Source organism: Schistocerca americana, chromosome X (assembly GCF_021461395.2).
Source record: "Schistocerca americana isolate TAMUIC-IGC-003095 chromosome X, iqSchAmer2.1, whole genome shotgun sequence".
Classification (NCBI taxonomy): domain Eukaryota; kingdom Metazoa; phylum Arthropoda; class Insecta; order Orthoptera; family Acrididae; genus Schistocerca; species Schistocerca americana.
Genome location: NC_060130.1, coordinates 992296686 through 992315195, shown reverse-complemented (window position 1 = coordinate 992315195; position 18510 = coordinate 992296686). Strand labels below are relative to the sequence as shown.

Sequence of the window (18510 nt, the reverse complement as noted above, 5' to 3'; positions counted from 1 at the left end):
AAACAACAAAACCATCTGCAATTCCACTCTGCATGGGGCAAAAACCACTCCAAACCAGACGAGCCCGGTCCACCCTGGGTACAGTGCTGCAGATTGTCAGCTTGGCTTCCACTCCTCGAGAGATGGAGGCCGCCTTCACCAATTTAGCCAGCCGTCGAAAGAACCCAAGGATTTCCTCGGAACCCTGACGACAGGCATAGGTGGTGCCGACATGTGCAACGATCTGCAGCTGGCTGCACCCTGCATGCTCGATAGCCGCTGGAAGAGCCTCTTCCACATCCCGGACAAGGCCCCCCCCCCCCCCCCCCCCCCCCCCCCCGGCAAGCACACCGAGTGAATGTTGAACTTCTTCCCTGCCCTAGCTGCTATGCTCCTGAAGGGCTCCATGGCCCGCCTAACATTGGAGCTCCCAATAACTAACAAATCCCTACCCCCATGTGCCTGTCTGGACCTTGCTGAAGGAGCGGCCACCATCCTGGCAGAAGGTGCATTCTGATCCGGCTCAGCCCCCCCCCCTCCCCCCCGCCTCAGCATCAGATAGCACACTGAACCTATTAGCAAAGTGCATGGGATTTGGCAGCAGCCTGCGTCCCCCATGCAGCCTTCACCTTGAGGCTCGAGACCTCAACATACTCTGCCACCCACACTGAGGCGAGAGTGGGCCGGCCGGCTCAGTCCCACCTGAGGTTGGCTCAGTGACAGAGAGCTGTGATATCCCCCCCCCCCCCCCCCCCCCCCCTGCACATCTAGTACAGCAGAGGCTGCCCCAGGCACCCCATCCCCACCGCACTTCAAGATGGTACTCTGGAGCTTGTTGACTGTGGCCAACAAAGCTTCCAGCTGCATTTGGACTGTGACCAACTCCTCCTGCATCTGCACACAACAGACACAGTCCCTATCCATCTAGCTAATAACTGATTTACTATAAAAAACTTAAGGAAACATACTGTCACACAAGGTTAACAGCTACACTCTAGTTGGCGGAAAGGTCACTCTATAATGAAAATAAAAATTTATGGTAGAAGCAAGATCTGTTGCTTATTTTCCTGCTAGGGGCTATTTAGTGAATAGTAAAGAATAAGACAGTGACCTACAGTAAACTGCTAGGGGGCTATCTAGTGAATATTATAAACGAATTAAACAGTGACCTACGGTAAGTTGAACCTACTGATTATCCCTCGTATTTGTAATTTAAGCAATCGTTTACGTACATGTGAAAGTGACCTAATAAAACTATAAAAACTGCTACCTTAAATGTACCGAGTCTAAATGGCACTAATAAACGTAAACACTGGGTATTGTACACTGACAGATACAGGTACAAAACAAAACCTTTAGCTAACAATTAGAGTTCAGAATGTAAAGCACAAATACAAATTCTACTTTATTAGAACTGATGGGTTTAAAGTACACGATCACTAAACCCCACAACAAGCTAAGGAATTTAAGCAGACGACGAGGTGAGTTTTAGCTTTCTGCTAACTAAACCATATGTAAGAAGGGCTCAGAAGTTGTATTGTAACACTGATTTACTCAGATATTGTAGTGTAATACTAATTTACCACATATTTTACGTTTGCTCAACTGTTAACGGTCGCAGGTTGCGCTAGTCAAAAGTATACAAGTGAGGTTATAAATCACTGTCAGTATCACTATTCCTAATAAATAGTATAAAAACTGCTACCTTCAAAGTATTGAGCCTAAATGACTAATAATCGCAAATACTGAGTATTGTGCACTGAATTAATTGATAATCCTGCGTATTTAACGTCAGTTAAGAATGTAAACAAACATTTGCGTACACCCGGAACTGTCCTAAATAGAAACTTTGCTTATCTTATTCAGATGCAAATAAAAACTGAAACCTTTAATTTATCATGTGTATCTGACACTAATGTACGTAAATATTATAGAATAGACAACAAAAACGCTTTAATTACTAGCTAAGTCACTTATTTTGTAACAAAGCAAGCAAAAAGCACTCGTAGTCGGCTTCAGGGCTGCCAGTATCACAGAGTTGCCAGACATAATATGCGATGGTGCCCAGTATACTAGCCGCAGGAATAATATGTTTGCATTGCTGATGGCTACCCCTGAGCAGGCTTAAATGTGAGAAGTAGGGCTCATATATCAAAGATGCACCACAGAGTTGATCCAGGGCTAAAACATCAAAAGTATAAGCCAATGACTTTTACTCGCATTTCTATAACTAGGCTTAGGTTTTAGAGCATAGATACTAATGACACTGAGATTTGCAAATTGCAAGCTCAAAATCATAAATCAATAGGTGTCACAGTTATTGTTTTCCTTTCTTAAGCATACCACAAACTGAAAATCACTTTCACCAGATGTGATTCACTTTCTTGCAGCATCTACAGTGGTTGTAGTGTAAGCATTATGTGCACTGAAACATTGCTTGAGCTATATAGACTTACAAAGGGTATTTCTGGATAATCCTATATTTGGCACTACCCCCAAAACAGAGGAACATAAGTGAGAAGACAATAACAGAGCACTGATTGCAAAAAATGGAGATCCACTGTGAAACTCCATAAGGTACAAGTACTATAATATCTCATATCGTTGAAGTGAACTGTGCAAGTAAACCATGCCCCATCACCAAAAAAGTGGACTGCAGGCGCATAAAGGAAAGAAAACAGGGATTGTAAAATGAACCCAATACACTGACAGTACAGTTTTTAATATGTCATTCTAAAGTAAAACTGTTATTCGGTCCACACTGAGGTGACAAAAGACAACCGATAGCAATATGCACATATACAGATGGCAGTAGTATCACGTACACAACGTATAAGATCTCTGTGCAGTGGTGGACCTGTCATTTGCACTCAAATGGTTGATTTGAAAAGGATTATGACTTGATTATGGCCACATGACGGGAATTAACAGATTTTGAATACAGAATGGTAATTGGAGCTATTGCAAAAGTCATTCCATTTTGGAAATTGGTAGGGAATTCAGTATTTCGAGATCCACACTGACAAATGTGTGCTGAAACCACCAAATTTTAAACGTTACATCTTTCAATGAATACTGCATTGGCCAACAGCCTTCACTTAAAAACCGAGAGCAGTGGTGTTTGTGGAGATATATCATTGCTAACAGACAAGCAGCACTGCGTGAATTAACCACAGAAATCAGTGTGGCATATACGATGAACATATCTGTTAGGACAGTGTGGTAAAACTTGGTGTTAATGGGCTATGGCAACAGACAACCAACATGAGTACCTTTGCTTACAGCACGAAATTGACTCCAGCACCTCTCCTGGGCTCGTGACCGTATTGGTTGGATCCTAGACAACTGCAAAACTGTGGTTTGGTCAGATAAGTCCCGATTTCAGTTGGTAAGAGCTGATGGTTGGGTTCGAGTGTGGCTCAGAGCCCACAAAGCCACAAACCCAAGTTGTCAACAAGGAACTGTGCAAGCTGGTGGTGACTCCATAATGGTGTTGGCCATTTCACACAGAATGGAATGGATTCTCTGGTCCAACTGAACTGACCATTGACTAGAAATAGTTATGTTTGGGTACTTGGGAGACCATTTGCTGCCATTCATGGACTTCATGTTCCCAAATAATGATGGAATGTTTATGTCTGCCTGTGCGCCATGTTACCAGGCCGTCATTGTTCGTGGTTGATTTGAAGAACATTCTGGACCCTGTCACCCAATAGGAATGCCATCGAACATTTATGGAACATAAACAAGATGTTCGTTCATGCACAAAACATTGCACTGGCAACACTTTCACAATTATTGATGGCTGTTGAGGCAGCATGGCTCAATATTTCTGCAGGGGACTTCCAACAACATGTTGAGTCCATGTCACGTCAAGTTGCTGCACTATGCTGGGCAAAAGGATGTCTGACACGATATTAGGAGGTATCTCATGGTTTATATCACCTCAGTGTAAAATAATCAGAACAACGAAAAGTAGCTTCACCCCTGTTATGATTGCAAAACAGTCATTACTGATGTTTGTTGATAAAAGCGAAAATCTTCAGATGAATAAGCTCTTTAATTTTCACTACACTTATAACAGACAGACAGAGAGAGAGAGAGAGAGAGAGAGAGAGAGAGGGGGGGGGGGGGGGTCGGACCAATAAGAGGTTCACCTAGCAGACCGTGGGACACAGTTGCAAAGCAGTGCCTCGCAGTTAGTGCAATTCTTCCATAATGTATTGCCCGATAGTTTCATATTAACAACTTCCCTAGGTCAGCACTATACTTATATGAGACTTGTGGAGGACTAATTGTTAGAATAGGCTACTGTGTTATGTGGAAATTTTAGTTAAATGAGGTGACGCTCATTGTTTGATCTGGACCACTGAAACATTCAGCATATCCCAAAACAGCCATAAAGTCTGTACACTAATGTCAAAATAACTCTTCAGCACATTTACTGTCTACAGATATTGATATTTACCAGTCCTCTTTTAACTGAAAAAATTGGGTAGGCAACTAGTACAAAACCAGAATGACCAATAGACATTAAAGCTAGCAACCTTCCAGGTAATATCATTATGAACAAACATGAAAAAGTCATTGGGAAGTCTAAAACATGAAACAGAGACATTATTCACATGATCCCCATGTAGCATCCTGCAATGTCATCAAAATTTCAGTAAACCACAGAAGCCAGTTAAACAAAGTGATATATTAGAAATAACAGCCCACTGGTAGCAAAATAAAGGTCTATTAAACCTTGACCATGGTTTCGACTTTTTTAAAACCATCTTCTTCAGATGATGTAGGACTTGCTTTTACAATTTTCAGCTTAATGTCCATATATTTAGATGCAGCTTTGGGTACTTGGGAAGGTGCAAATTTCAATATTTTGAAGATTTAATATCTTCAAGGTTTAATAAACCTGTATTTTGCAACTGGTTGGCTGTTGTTTCTATTCCATTGAAGTTCTTGCATGCACAGTTGCTATAGCTCAGCCATGTTCAAAATCTCAAAATAATATGTTATTTTCCAAGTTTAACGACCCTCATGACAAAAATCAACTCCCGTCACTAGTTATTTGCTGTACTGGTCTCCACTTAGCCTCGAACTATAGGGGCATCAAAACTCTGAGGGGAAAAAAAAAAAAAAAATCTCTAGACCAACGTTCAAAGCACAAGAACAAGAAAGATCCAACAGTCACAGGAAATCAAGCACGTCAGCTCTCATGGAAACAATATAGTTCGTTCCTTTTTTAAGAAGTTGCCGACCGCTAATGATTTTCATGATGTGCTGCCTTCAATTAACAATGCCAGCTCCTTCTACATCTCCACATTCCATGTTACTACTTGAGACTACAAAAATGCTGAGTAGCCATCACTACTGGGAGCTACTGCTGTAATGTCTTGCATCTCTGCCGTTACTCAAAACAAGCCATAATAAGTTGGAAACTGCTGATGAACCTGTACGCCTGGGCACAGAAACATAAGTCTTCTTTCAGTCATTCCGTACTCGACATGTAGCTTGTCCAATCACCATAGATCCCAAATAGCTGTCTGGAGAAAACTATATGCTACTGAAAGTGGTCACTGTGTTCTGCAACTCTAGGGATGTTAAGACCCCTCTCTCTCTCTCTCTCTCTCTCTCTCTCTCTCTCTCTCTCTCTCTGTGTGTGTGTGTGTGTGTGTGTGTGTGTGTGTGTGTGTGTGTGTGTGTGTGTGTGTACACGAGGGAGCAGGTTGGGGGAGGAGGGGTGGTAGGGGATATTGAATGTGAATAAATATTAGTAAACATTAGAAGAAATGTTTTACATATTTTTCGGAGGATCAAGGATCAAGCGGGTACACCAATACAGGCTAAAAAAACTAAACTAAACTCCACCCGAACATGCCATGAAGGCCCAATGGTACTGATCGGCCGCCGTATCGTCCTCAGTCTACAGGTGTCACTGGATGCGGATATGGAGGGACATGTGGTCAGCACACTGCTCTCCTGGCTGTATTTCACTTTACGAGACCGGAACCTCAACTTCTCAATCAAATAGCTCCTCAGTTTGTCTCACAAGGGCACCCCACTTGCCAACAGCGCTTGGTGGACGAGATGGTCACCCATCCAAGTGCTAGCCCAACCTGACAGTGCTTAACTTCGGTGATCTGATAGGAACTGGTGTTACCACTGCAGCAAGGCCATTGGCAATACAGGCTAATAGAGAGATGAATTTGAAATAACAAAAAATAGCCTTAAAAGAGGCCCTCTTGATGTATTCCTTTCGACATACGTAGGCTGAGAGCAAGTACTGATAATTTGGTATTCAAAACATAAAATTAAAAGAAATTTATTTTAATTAAAAGGTGGTGACATAGAGGAAAACTAACTCATTTTTTTTATCTTGTGTTTGATGTTTTTCCATTGCCAAATGATGTTCCACTGCCTCTCGCTGACAGAAAATTGACAGAAGAACAAGTAAAAAAAATAAAATGCTTTCAGTTTTCTAATATTTTGTCCAAAAATCCCCATTATTTCTGACATCAATCATGCGTTTTGGCATGGAATTAATGAGGTGTTGGATGTAATTGGTAGAACAGGCAGCTTCCTCCCAGGCCTCAAGAGCACACAGTCCCGAAGGGCATCAGCTGTAACTGGTTGGTTTTGTGGCCAGTTCTCTGACATTGTTCTTGCTAACTGTACCCAAATATTTTCCATGGGATTTATATCAGCAGCCTTTGGCAGCCAGTTCATGTCATTAATATCCAAGTTGGACCGTTACTGCTGAACGAATGCGGACTTACGCACAGGTGAATGATCTTCCTGTAGCGTAAATCCACCTTCACTATGTAGTGTTCACACTGAAGGCAACATCACATTCTTCAATATGTGGCCGTACTGCCTGCTATCAAGTGTTCCCCGAAATTCTATGAAGCTTTCCTGCTACTCTTACAGAAATCCAACCCCAGCAGAGAACTGATATCTGGCCACTTCTTCTTATTGTAAATATTTATTCCTTGCGATGTCTTGTCCATCGTGGTCTGTTAACTATGCCCCAGGCCATTGTGGCTCATCGAAAACATCTTGTCATCTGTAAAAATTACATTTTCCCACACCATATTCAGATGGCACTCTCACAACGCCAGTCGGTACAACACATTTTCGTCTCTGAGTTCCTGTTTTAAAGCAGATCTTTGTGTGTGCAGCCCAGCTTCCACGTGTGCAGTCCAGCTTCTGCAGCCTTGGGCAAATTGTGTCACTGAAACTGGGAAGTTGGTCTCTTGCAGCAACGACGTCACATTTAGGAACGGAAGCTGTCACCTCTTACGCACAAGTTCTGTGTCATCCTGCTGTGTACCTAGTCAGTCTCTTACTGCCCGAGTCTGCAGGTATTGCATCTTTCAACACATTCTTCCACCATCTCTTTGTGGTAGCGTGTGGCATGCCACACCCCCTTTCAGCATCTTTAATTGAATCGATCAGAGCATTGACTCTGCCTCCAATGGAACGCTTGTGCAGAGCCATTGTGCCTGACTGCCCGCAATGTTTTTTCTGCTTGCTGCTCTTTTTCAGATGCCTGGGGCGGAAGTAAATGTGTTGCCATCAAAAAGAGCAACAGTGGTGACAGACTTGCCACTTTAAGTCAGCCTGTAAACCTGTATGGCTCCAGCCTAGGAACGTTGCATAAGCCAAGATAGAGGCACTTTATCAGATGTCGAGTGTTTAAGTCCCATCAATGACATGGACTATTTGTTTATGTTCATTTATGCATACCCGTGTTTGTCCCTGAATAAAAATTTGTTACCTAGTTCTTAAGAAACATCCTGGAGTTTTAACAAACACTTGATAACTGTGCTGTAAAGGTGCTAAATACCAGTAATTAGTGGTTATAGCAGACATGTGTTGGAGTCTGACAGCGGAAAAGTCTATCTGGCCAAACACATATTGCAGATGGATCTAAGACAGAGGTTGCTAGTTCAAATTTGGTCCAAGACTGAACCATTGTAACACACATATGTCCAACATTGAATTCTCAAGCAACAGGACAAAGAATCAGATGTACTGGAAATAGTTACGGCAAACATATATGAAATGTATGTCAGGCTGTTGTTGGTTTGTCCTGGAAGCCATGCACGTGTTGGGTCCAGAGATCAAGTCTAGGGATAGACTGTTGACATTCTGAGATTCCATCCATCACATGGGTTGATATTTAATTCACAGTTCCCAATACACAGACAACTTCCATTCCCACAATTGTCCTTGAGGTGAACTTTATGGCTTTAACAATACATGTTACAGCCATTTAATAGTTGTGATGTGAATACCGGATATCTAAGAACTCCTGGAGGTTCCAGATATGCGACAGGTGTAGCTGGTAAGTCAGTTCAACTGCACACTGCAGATGTTTGCTGAATCCCTTGCACGTGCTACTACGCTTACATCAGAGGACAGTCTGTGAGGTCAAAGAAAATTTCTTTAAACACCTTTGACATCGTCAGCATGACAAGAGAGAGAAATCATCATCGGATTAAGATGCTTTGTCTGACATACATCATAAACACCTTTGACAACACCTCATTTACAGTCATCCATTGACAATTAGCACGACGGGCATATTACAGTTAAGAAGAGGTCAACAGTTCGATTTGAATCCTGAGTGTGAGTGTTGACATCCAGTGGTGCATTCATTTGTTTATCTGTGTTTATTTGTTATGTTTGTTACTAACAGTTACAGTTCTGCTGTTGTTCAAGTGCCTCACACGACTTCTTCTACAGCTCTGTGTCCTGTGCCGTCACTGCCATAATGGTCCATCACAAGATTGCTGCTCACCTCACCATTGTCTTCCTCATCTTTCCCTTCTCACTGTTCCTTTTTGGGCAGTTAGTATGTTGTTAATTTGTATGTAAATAATTGCATCATCTTCGACATGATATGCAGTATCCCAGACTTTGTGCTCAAGACATAAACAATGTATGGCGAAAACCTGAATAATATTTAAAACCCCATGAAGAAATTGGAGACATTTTTGCCAAAGAAAAGTTTGTGGAACTACATTTCACAGTGTCGATATTGTTCTGGATTGTATGCAAGCATGGTGATGGGAAGTGAAATAATAGATCTGTTCATGTGACATGTGAGCTGTATTAGTATATAATTGGGCATTGTGATGTACGTTTGGCTTAACTAGGCCAGCAACTGGAAGATACAGTGAATCATGAGTTTTACCATTTTCATTCTTTTCTACAGTGTTTGGTTTGTGCTGAACGAACTATACCGAGCTTTAAATTGATTAACTACACATGTCACTGCTCGAGATTCGAACATCTGAGTTCAAACTTCTCTGGAAGCATTTAATTGTGGGCATATTTTTCCTAGCAGTCTCTAAGGGACTGAATAGATTACATTTAATATATTCAGACTGTTTGGAGATCCAGTAACATTGTGTTACTAATATGACAATATTCCCCATTCTCGAGGGCTTTAATGGCTGTATGTAGGCACAGAAGTACTTGCTACATTCTTACTTGTTTGCTTTTAGTAGAAATATTCTATCATTAATTTGTTGCGAAATTGTAACCAGTACTTTAAACAGTTAGAGATAGTAACGTAAATATTAGGTTAGCTGTACTAATTTATAACGTTTCTTATCCTGAATTTGTAATGGTTTGATGATCCATTCTATCTTTTAAGAATAGCTCCCCAAATGTTGCTTTTATTGTTGGATTTTTTCTCTGCTGTAAGACACCACATTGTTTGTGACTCTAGCTACTTGAAGAAAACTATGGAAATTATTGCGAAGCTGTTATGCAGTAAGCACAGTTATTTCAGTTTTCTCACAAGAAAATGCATATTTTGGTTTAACATTGTTCAAAATATTGCCGTCTTTTTCTTTCTAGTAAGTTTGCATAAGCGATAAAAATAATGGAACCATGTAGCTTTGAACTCTGCACCTTTAGGTTACCATTCCACTCTTCTATCCATTGTGGCATGAGGAAGAAATGTGAGAGTAGTCTCATTGAACAAATGGCTCTATATGGTGATAGAATGTAATTTTGTGGCTTTAATCATCATTCCAAAATGTGGAAACTTATAATTTCAAGTTGCAGAAGATAGATAGGAGTGGCTTTAGAAAATAAAGTTCTGGCTTTTTCTTTGCTGATCATTGCTGGGGCCCTGTCATTTCAGAGAGACTCCATTTTATCATAACTAATGTTTGATTTTGTCATGAAGTCATCAAAAATCTTGACTAAATCTTCTCTGTGAGTCTTGCCTTTCACTGGCAATATTGTTAACAATTCTTCCGTAAATTCTGTACTTTGTCTCCATAAACTGTATGAAAATGGATATTTGTTTTTCGTCAAAAATGTCACATGATTCATCTAGAGCTATAATCAGGGTGTATACGACCTGGGACAACCGGGAAATCCGGGAGAAACCCGGGAATTTTTTCATCCGGGAGAAAACCGGGAAAAACCCGGGAATTTTTCGGAATTCCAGTAATTTTTCATTGTTTTAGCTTTCAGTTAAATTTTTGTAGTTTTGATTGCAGAATTGATTCTCTAGCAAAGGATGTTATTGTATCCTGCTACTGGAGAATGATAATGCAGCAATAAAATATAAACGAGAGGGAAAAAAGTAAAACTTTAGTGACAAAGGAAATGTGCAATTTACAACAACAAACCACTGTGCACGCAAAAGCGTCTGCAAATAGCAAAAATATGTCAAAGGCCGTAGGGCGCAGACTGTAATTCTTCGTAACAATAAACTGCTTGCGATGAGCATGACGTAACAACTGTTCACATTAAGGTTTGTTTGACCAGTTGCCAGCGGTCTGTTGCGCATGTGCATTTGACTCGCTTATAAGCAATACCCTCTCCCGCTTCCCGCTACTTGAAGTTTGGCTGTTACCTGTATCGGTAGTAGCAGCAAGCAGCCAAATGCAAACGAGAAAAATTTTTCTCCCGCGCCCTAGCTGCCAGATTCGCGCTTGCACAGAGTTGTCTGAGTTGCAGTGGGGAGGGGGCTAGTCTCCACGTGACCCGTTTTTACGTTAAGTGATTTCGCTGCTTCTCTTCGTGTACAGCTCCCACGTCAAATGAAAACAAAACAGATTTCTGTGGCCAGGAGCTATCATGTGAATTAAAATACATTCATATAATTACGGAGGACAAAAATATATTATTAATTTCAGTTTTCCTATTTTATTTTATTTCCAAGTTAATAGCAGTCAAGCATTAATCGCCTTGCAGAACAATGAAGTTATTTTTGCAAGTTTGCTAAGGGAATTTAGCTTTATTAATCTTTCCGCTGAGGCAGTCATTTTATTTGAAACTAAGTGTTTCTTTCTACAGTATTGGCTAGTTCCAACTGTTCGCTGAATTTCAAGTGCACGTTATCATCGTCTGCCATGTATGGAATTATGCCATAATAAAGAACCAAAAATGAGATCGTACAGTACTGGTACTCCAAGAAAATTTACATCCCAAAAACCACACTGAAAAGCTTAATATCAGATGGGACCTGCTTCATTGTGAATCTGGGAAAAGCCAATTTCCGCTTCAAGCCGAATTATGTATTTTAGTATGGTTTACGAAATTCCGATGCCCTTTAGAGTATCCTCTGATGGCCTGTTTCTTTTATTGTGTAATGCAAGCTCTCTTAGTGCTTTATACATATGAACATGCGGGCCTCCTACACCACTGTAGTTGCAGACGCACAATAATGCCTGTTTCCTGGCAACTGGTAAATCGAACCTATTTCTAACAGTCTCCGGATAGTATTGCGAACGGTAGTTAGAGAAGCTTTACTTTCAAAGTAAATTTCTTTTTACTGAAGATGAATTATGTTACGTGTGAGAAAGTGGGATGGATTTCTAAATCACAGAGCGTTCGAAACTGAACTTTTTGAGGACCAGCCACTTACAAGAATTTCAAGCCGAGACATTTATGTCATAATTTTAAATTTACTGGCACATTTGTGTGATGTATCTTAAAGTATAACACACACAAAAAAGATCAATATTAGATGTGAAAGCTAAGCTTCTGTTGTAGAGTGTTAGAGACCAATATTATATGTGAAAGCTTAGCTTTTCTTGTAGATATACGGTACTGTGTACATTAATGTAAACCGTTAACTTTTCCTCTTGTGTGTTCGCATGTAACCAGTGATCTTGCTATTGGCTGACTATAAGACGTGTGCTATGCTCTGGATAGCTGCTGTCATCGGCTGGCGAGATCTCGTGGCTTGAGATATGACTCGCTTACAAAAGGACATCGCAACCTTGGTTTCAATGCTCCGGAAACTAATGCGCTGTGTTTGGTGCAATTAGAATTTATACTTTCGTAATACAAAAATATGCAGCGTATATGTTGCTGCAAATCAAAGGTCTTTCCAAAACTTCTCTCCTTTTTTATGAAAAGTCTCTCCAAAACTTCTCTGCCCCGTCTTTTCTTTCTTTTTTTTTTTTTTTTTTTTTTTTTTTCTTTCTTTTTTTCAGGAAGTTCTACGCGATTGTATAAAACGTTAACCATTCAAAGGATTGATAAGTTTCACAGTTCCGAGGGAAAATCTACTGTCTCTTAGCGCACAAAAAGTGTATTTCCGCCCGGGATAAAGTATATTTTTTAAACGGGATATCTGGGAGAAATCCGGGAATAATCCGGGAATTTTTTTTCCTTGTCCCTGTTTACACCCTGTATAATGTAGCAAGGGGAGTGCCTTCTGCAGAAGTTCGAGCAAACTACTTTTATTGTCAGCAGCCAAAATTTCAGTTCTCCTTGTATTACTTCTTGCCGACAATGGAATACCTTCAACTGCAGCAACAACGTCTTTTTTTTAAATCTGAAAATGGCTTCTGGTGTTTAGGAAGTGCCCAACACAAACGCATCGCTGATTCTGCAGAATTTTCTTCCTCGCTCATAGAGTGAACTAGGAAGGCCAGCCTTTTTTTTTTTTTTTTTTTTTTTTTTTTTTTTTTTTTTTTTTTTTTTTTTTTTTTAAAAAAGAAGCTAGTTATGCTTGGAGTTTTTCTTGACAAGCTTTGCTACCTAAAGGAAAATTTTTATGGAACTGCAGATGAGTTGCTTTGTAGTGTTGCTTTAAACTGTTTCTTTCAACAAGAGCATGTGAGGCAAATTGGAAGAGCTCCAGGCCTATCAATTAGCATAAAGCAATATTGTTCAGTCAACTTAATTAAAAGCTTCCTATTTCCACTAACAACCTTATGCTTTTTAGGACGTGTATTGATGTTAAAGAAACGTTATAAGCCTCAGTAATAACAAAACGGTCTGTATGAGATCACAGCAACTACTGATGAAGTGGGAATAAAATTTGTGTACTTTATTTAGATTAATTTTTTATAAAAATAAAGGCGCCCGACGCAGCACGTGCTGGTGCACAGCAAAGGAGCTACTTCTGTGTCAAAGTGTATGCTGCTGCACACCAAAGGAGCAGCACCACAAAGGAGTCACACTGCTAATGAAGCTCTTCATTGTCAAATATAGCCGATGCCAAGTAAAACTCGCTCAAAGTTTCATAAAGTAACTTTAAGCTGTTGTTCGAGTTACTAGGTGCACAAAAAGTGGCGTTTAAATGCATATACCTTCTCCAATTTAATAGAGCTTTTAGAGGTTGATGGAGAAGTAGCAGCTCTGGTCTCGTAAACTGACATACGGCCGGTAGAGTGGTGTGCTGACCACGTGTCCATATCCGCATCCAGTGATGCTTGTGAGCTGAGGATGACATAGTGGCCAGTCGGTACCATTGGGTCTTGATGGCCTGTTTGGGCTGAGTTTAGTTTGATAACTGACCATTAAGAATTCTAATTATTCAGCAGTTAACTTCATCCGAATAGAAAAAATTATAAGGATGGCGCGCAAATGAATTGTTATCTACAGAAAAATATTTTTGCCAGGCCAGCTTTTGACCTTCCATGGTCTGGATGTGAGCTGCAGTCCACCAGTTGCCAACCACTGGTATACACCATTCAGGCTAAGAGTGGAAGACTAATCTTAGTGTGACTCTGAAAGAAGTATTGGACAGGCTGATCAAGCTGATTAATTTTATGATGTCTCGTGCTGCTCTTCATCACAGACAGTAAGGAATTTGAGGTTTTTCTTCTGGACCTTGATAAAAATTTTCAAAAGTATTCGGACCCCATCTAAAATTACTTGCCAACCCCTGGTATATAGTGAGCCTTTATAAGCACATTCTTAGTCTTTTTATAGCTTTTGTGCCACATATTTATTGACATCCAGGTGCTGTTACTGTGATTCAAACATTGTCAGGTCTACAATCTATGCTGTAAATTAAGCAATCCTTGTCACATTGGGCATAGGTGAGTACAGAGTGAGTGTCGGATATCTCACGTTTACTGAATCAATGATCCACTTTGTCTCTCTGATGTCACACCCTGGCCCAGTTTTTTTGCTGCTATTGCCAAATGGTCCAATTTTTCTACCATTTTGTCTATAGTGGTCCATTTTTTTGCTGTTGAGTGTATGTTTTATGTAACTAATAAACCAAGAGATGTGTTTACCCCAAATAAGGCAGATTTCAGGCAAGGGAAGTCTATGTCCCCTTACGGCCTTGTCAAGTAATGGGGTGTCGGTCGACACGCCAGAAGACATGGCTGAGGTTTTAGCTGAACACCTTTTTACTATCATTATGTCATCCAGATAAGCTCCTTCTTCAGGTGTTCCATAGGACTGTGCAGATGAGGAGCTCTATTTCTTCTCATACAGTGAGGAAGTCTACAACCTTCCGTTCTCTGTGTGGGAAGTGGAATCAGCTTTGTGTGTGGCCATAGACACTGCTCCATGACCTCATCTACATCTACATTTATACTCCGCAAGCCACCCAACAGTGTGTGGCGGAGGGCACTTTACGTGCCACTGTCATTACCTCCTTTTCCTGTTCCAGTCCCGTATGGTTCGCGGGAAGAACGACTGTCTGAAAGCCTCCGTGCACGCTCTAATCTCTCTAATTTTACATTCTTGATCTCCTCAGGAGGTATAAGTAGGGGGAAGCAATATATTCGATACCTCATCCAGAAACGCACCCTCTCGAAACCTGGCGAGCAAGCTACACCGCGATGCATAGCGCCTCTCTTGCAGAGTCTGCCACTTGAGTTTGTTAAACATCTCCGTAACGCTATCACGGTTACCAAATAACCCTGTGACGAAACGCACCGCTCTTCTTTGGATCTTCTCTATCTCCTCCGTCAACCCGATCTGGTACGGATCCCACAATAGGTCGAATGAGTGTTTTGTAAGCCACCTCCTTTGTTGATGGACTACATTTTCTAAGGACTCTCCCAATGAATTTCAACCTGGTACCCACCTTACCAACAATTAATTTTATATGATCATTCCACTTCAAATCGTTCCGCACGCACACTCCCAGATATTTTACAGAAGTAACTGCTACCAGTGTTTGTTCCGCTATCATATAATCATACAATAAAGGATCCTTCTTTCTATGTATTCGCAATACATTACATTTGTCTATGTTAAGGGTCAGTTGCCACTCCCTGCACCAAGTGCCTATCCGCTGCAGATCTTCCTGCATTTTGCTACAATTTTCTAATGCTGCAACTTCTCTGTATATTACAGCATCATCCGCGAAAAGCCGCATGGAACTTCCGACACTATCTACTAGGTCATTTATATATATTGTGAAAAGCAATGGTCCCATAACACTCACCTGTGGCACGCCAGAGGTAACTTTAACGTCTGTAGACGTCTCTCCATTGAGAACAACATGCTGTGTTCTGTTTGCTAAAAACTCTTCAATCCAGCCACACAGCTGGTCTGATATTCCGTAGGCTCTTACTTTGTTTATCTGGCGACAGTGCGGAACTGTATCGAACGCCTTCTGGAAGTCAAGAAAAATAGCATCTACCTGGGAGCCTGTATCTAATATTTTCTGGGTCTCATGAACAAATAAAGCGAGTTGGGTCTCACACGATCGCTGTTTCCGGAATCCATGTTGATTCCTACATAGTAGATTCTGGGTTTCCAAAAATGACATGATACTCGAGCAAAAAACATGTTCTAAAATTCTACAACAGATCGACATCAGAGATATAGGTCTATAGTTTTGCGCATCTGCTCGACGACCCTTCTTGAAGACTGGGACTACCTGTGCTCTTTTCCAATCATTTGGAACCTTCCGTTCCTCTAGAGACTTGCGGTACACGGCTGTTAGAAGGTGGACAAGTTCTTTCACGTACTCTGTGTAGAATCGAATTGGTATCCCATCAGGTCCAGTGGACTTTCCTCTGTTGAGTGATTCCAGTTGCTTTTCTATTCCTTGGACACTTATTTCGATGTCAGCCATTTATTTGTTTGTGCGAAGATTTAGAGAAGGAACTGCAATGCAATCTTCCTCTGTGAAACAGCTTTGGAAAAAGGTGTTTAGTATTTCAGCTTTACACGTGTCATCCTCTGTTTCGATGCCATCATCATCCCGGAGTGTCTGGATATGCTGTTTCGAGCCATTTACTGATTTAACGTCAGACCAGAACTTCCGAGGATTTTCTGTCAAGTCGGTATATAGAATTTTACTTTCGAATTCACTGAATGCTTCACGCATAGCCCTCCTTACGCTAACTTTTTACATCATTTAGCTTCTGTTTGTCTGAGAGGTTTTGGCTGCCTTTAAACTTGGAGTGAAGCTCTCTTTGCTTTCACAGTAGTTTCCTAACTTTGTTGTTGTACCACGGTGGGTTTTTCCCATCCCTCACAGTTTTACTCGGCACGTACCTGTCTAAAACACATTTTACGATTGCCTTGAACTTTTTCCATAAACACTCAACATTCTCAGTGTCGGAACAGAAATTTTCGTTTTGATCTGTTAGGTAGTCTGAAATCTGCCTTCTATTACTCTTGCTAAACAGATAAACCTTCCTCCCTTTTTTTATATTCCTATTAACTTCCATATTCAGGGATGCTGCAACGGCCTTATGATCACTGATTCCCTGTTCTGCACATACAGAGTCGAAAAGTTCGGGTCTGTTTGTTATCAGTAGGTCCAAGATGTTATCTCCACGAGTCGGTTCTCTGTTTAATTGCTCGAGGTAATTTTCGGATAGTGCACTCAGTATAATGTCACTCGATGCTCTGTCCCTACCACCCGTCCTAAACATCTGAGTGTCCCAGTCTATATCTGGTAAATTGAAATCTCCACCTAAGACTATAACATGCTGAGAAAATTTATGTGAAATGTATTCCAAATTTTCTCTCAATTGTTCTGCCACTAATGCTGCTGAGTCGGGAGGTCGGTAAAAGGAGCCAATTATTAACCTAGCTCGGTTGTTGAGTGTAACCTCCACCCATAATAATTCACAGGAACTATCTACTTCTACTTCACTACAGGATAAACTACTACTAACAGCGACGAACGCTCCACCACCGGTTGCATGCAATCTATCCTTTCTAAACACCGTCTGTACCTTTGTAAAAATTTCGGCAGAATTTATCTCTGGCTTCAGCCAGCTTTCTGTACCTATAACGATTTCAGCTTTGGTGCTTTCTGTCAGTGCTTGAAGTACCGGTACTTTACCAACGCAGCTTCGACAGTTAACAATTACAATACCAATTGCTGCTTGGTCCCCGCATGTCCTGACTTTGCCCCGCACCCGTTGAGGCTGTTGCCCTTTCTGTACTTGCCCAAGGCCATCTAACCTAAAAAACCGCCCAGCCCACGCCACACAACCCCTGCTACCCGTGTAGCCGCTTGTTGCGTGTAGTGGACTCCTGACCTATCCAGCGGAACCCGAAACCCCACCACCCTATGGCGCAAGTCGAGGAATCTGCAGCCCACACGGTCGCAGAACTGTCTCAGCCTCTGATTCAGACCCTCCACTCGGCTCTGTACCAAAGGTCCGCAGTCAGTCCTGTCGACGATGCTGCAGATGGTGAGCTCTGCTTTCATACCGCTAGCGAGACTGGCAGTCTTCACCTAATCAGATAGCCGCCGGAAGCCAGAGAGGATTTCCTCCGATCCATAGCAACACACATCATTGGTGCCGACATGAGCGACCACCTGCAGATGGGTGCACCCTGTACCCTTCATGGCATCCGGAAGGACCCTTTCCACATCTGGAATGACTCCCCCCGGTATGCACACGGAGTGCACATTGGTTTTCTTCCCCTCTCTTGCTGCCATATCCCTAAGGGGCCCCATTACGCGCCTGACGTTGGAGCTCCCAACTACCAGTAAGCCCACCCTCTGCGACCGCCCGGATCTTGCAGACTGAGGGGCAACCTCTGAAACAGGACAAGGAGCCATGTCAGGCCGAAGATCAGTATCAGCCTGAGACAGAGCCTGAAACTGGTTCGTCAGAAAAACTGGAGAGGCCTTCCGTTCAGCCCTCCGGAATGTCTTTCGCCCCCTGCCACACCTTGAGACGATCTCCCACTCTACCACAGCTGAGGGATCAGCCTCAGTGTGGGCAGTATCCCGGGCAACCACAGTTGTAATCCGATTGGGGGATGCGTGGGACGAGCTTGCCGTCCCCGACAAACCCCCATCCGGACCCGCACAGTGATGCCCAT

General features: G+C 41.8%; 1 protein-coding gene and 1 pseudogene across 1 annotated transcript in view; one reads left to right on the top strand and one right to left on the bottom strand.

Moving 5' to 3' along the window:
- The window catches only part of LOC124555763 (SH3 domain-containing protein 19), an 84976-nt gene that overhangs the window by 22755 nt on the left and 43711 nt on the right, over nucleotides 1-18510 (top strand). The window lies entirely within an intron of this gene.
- Nucleotides 6043-6160, bottom strand: LOC124557412 (annotated as a pseudogene).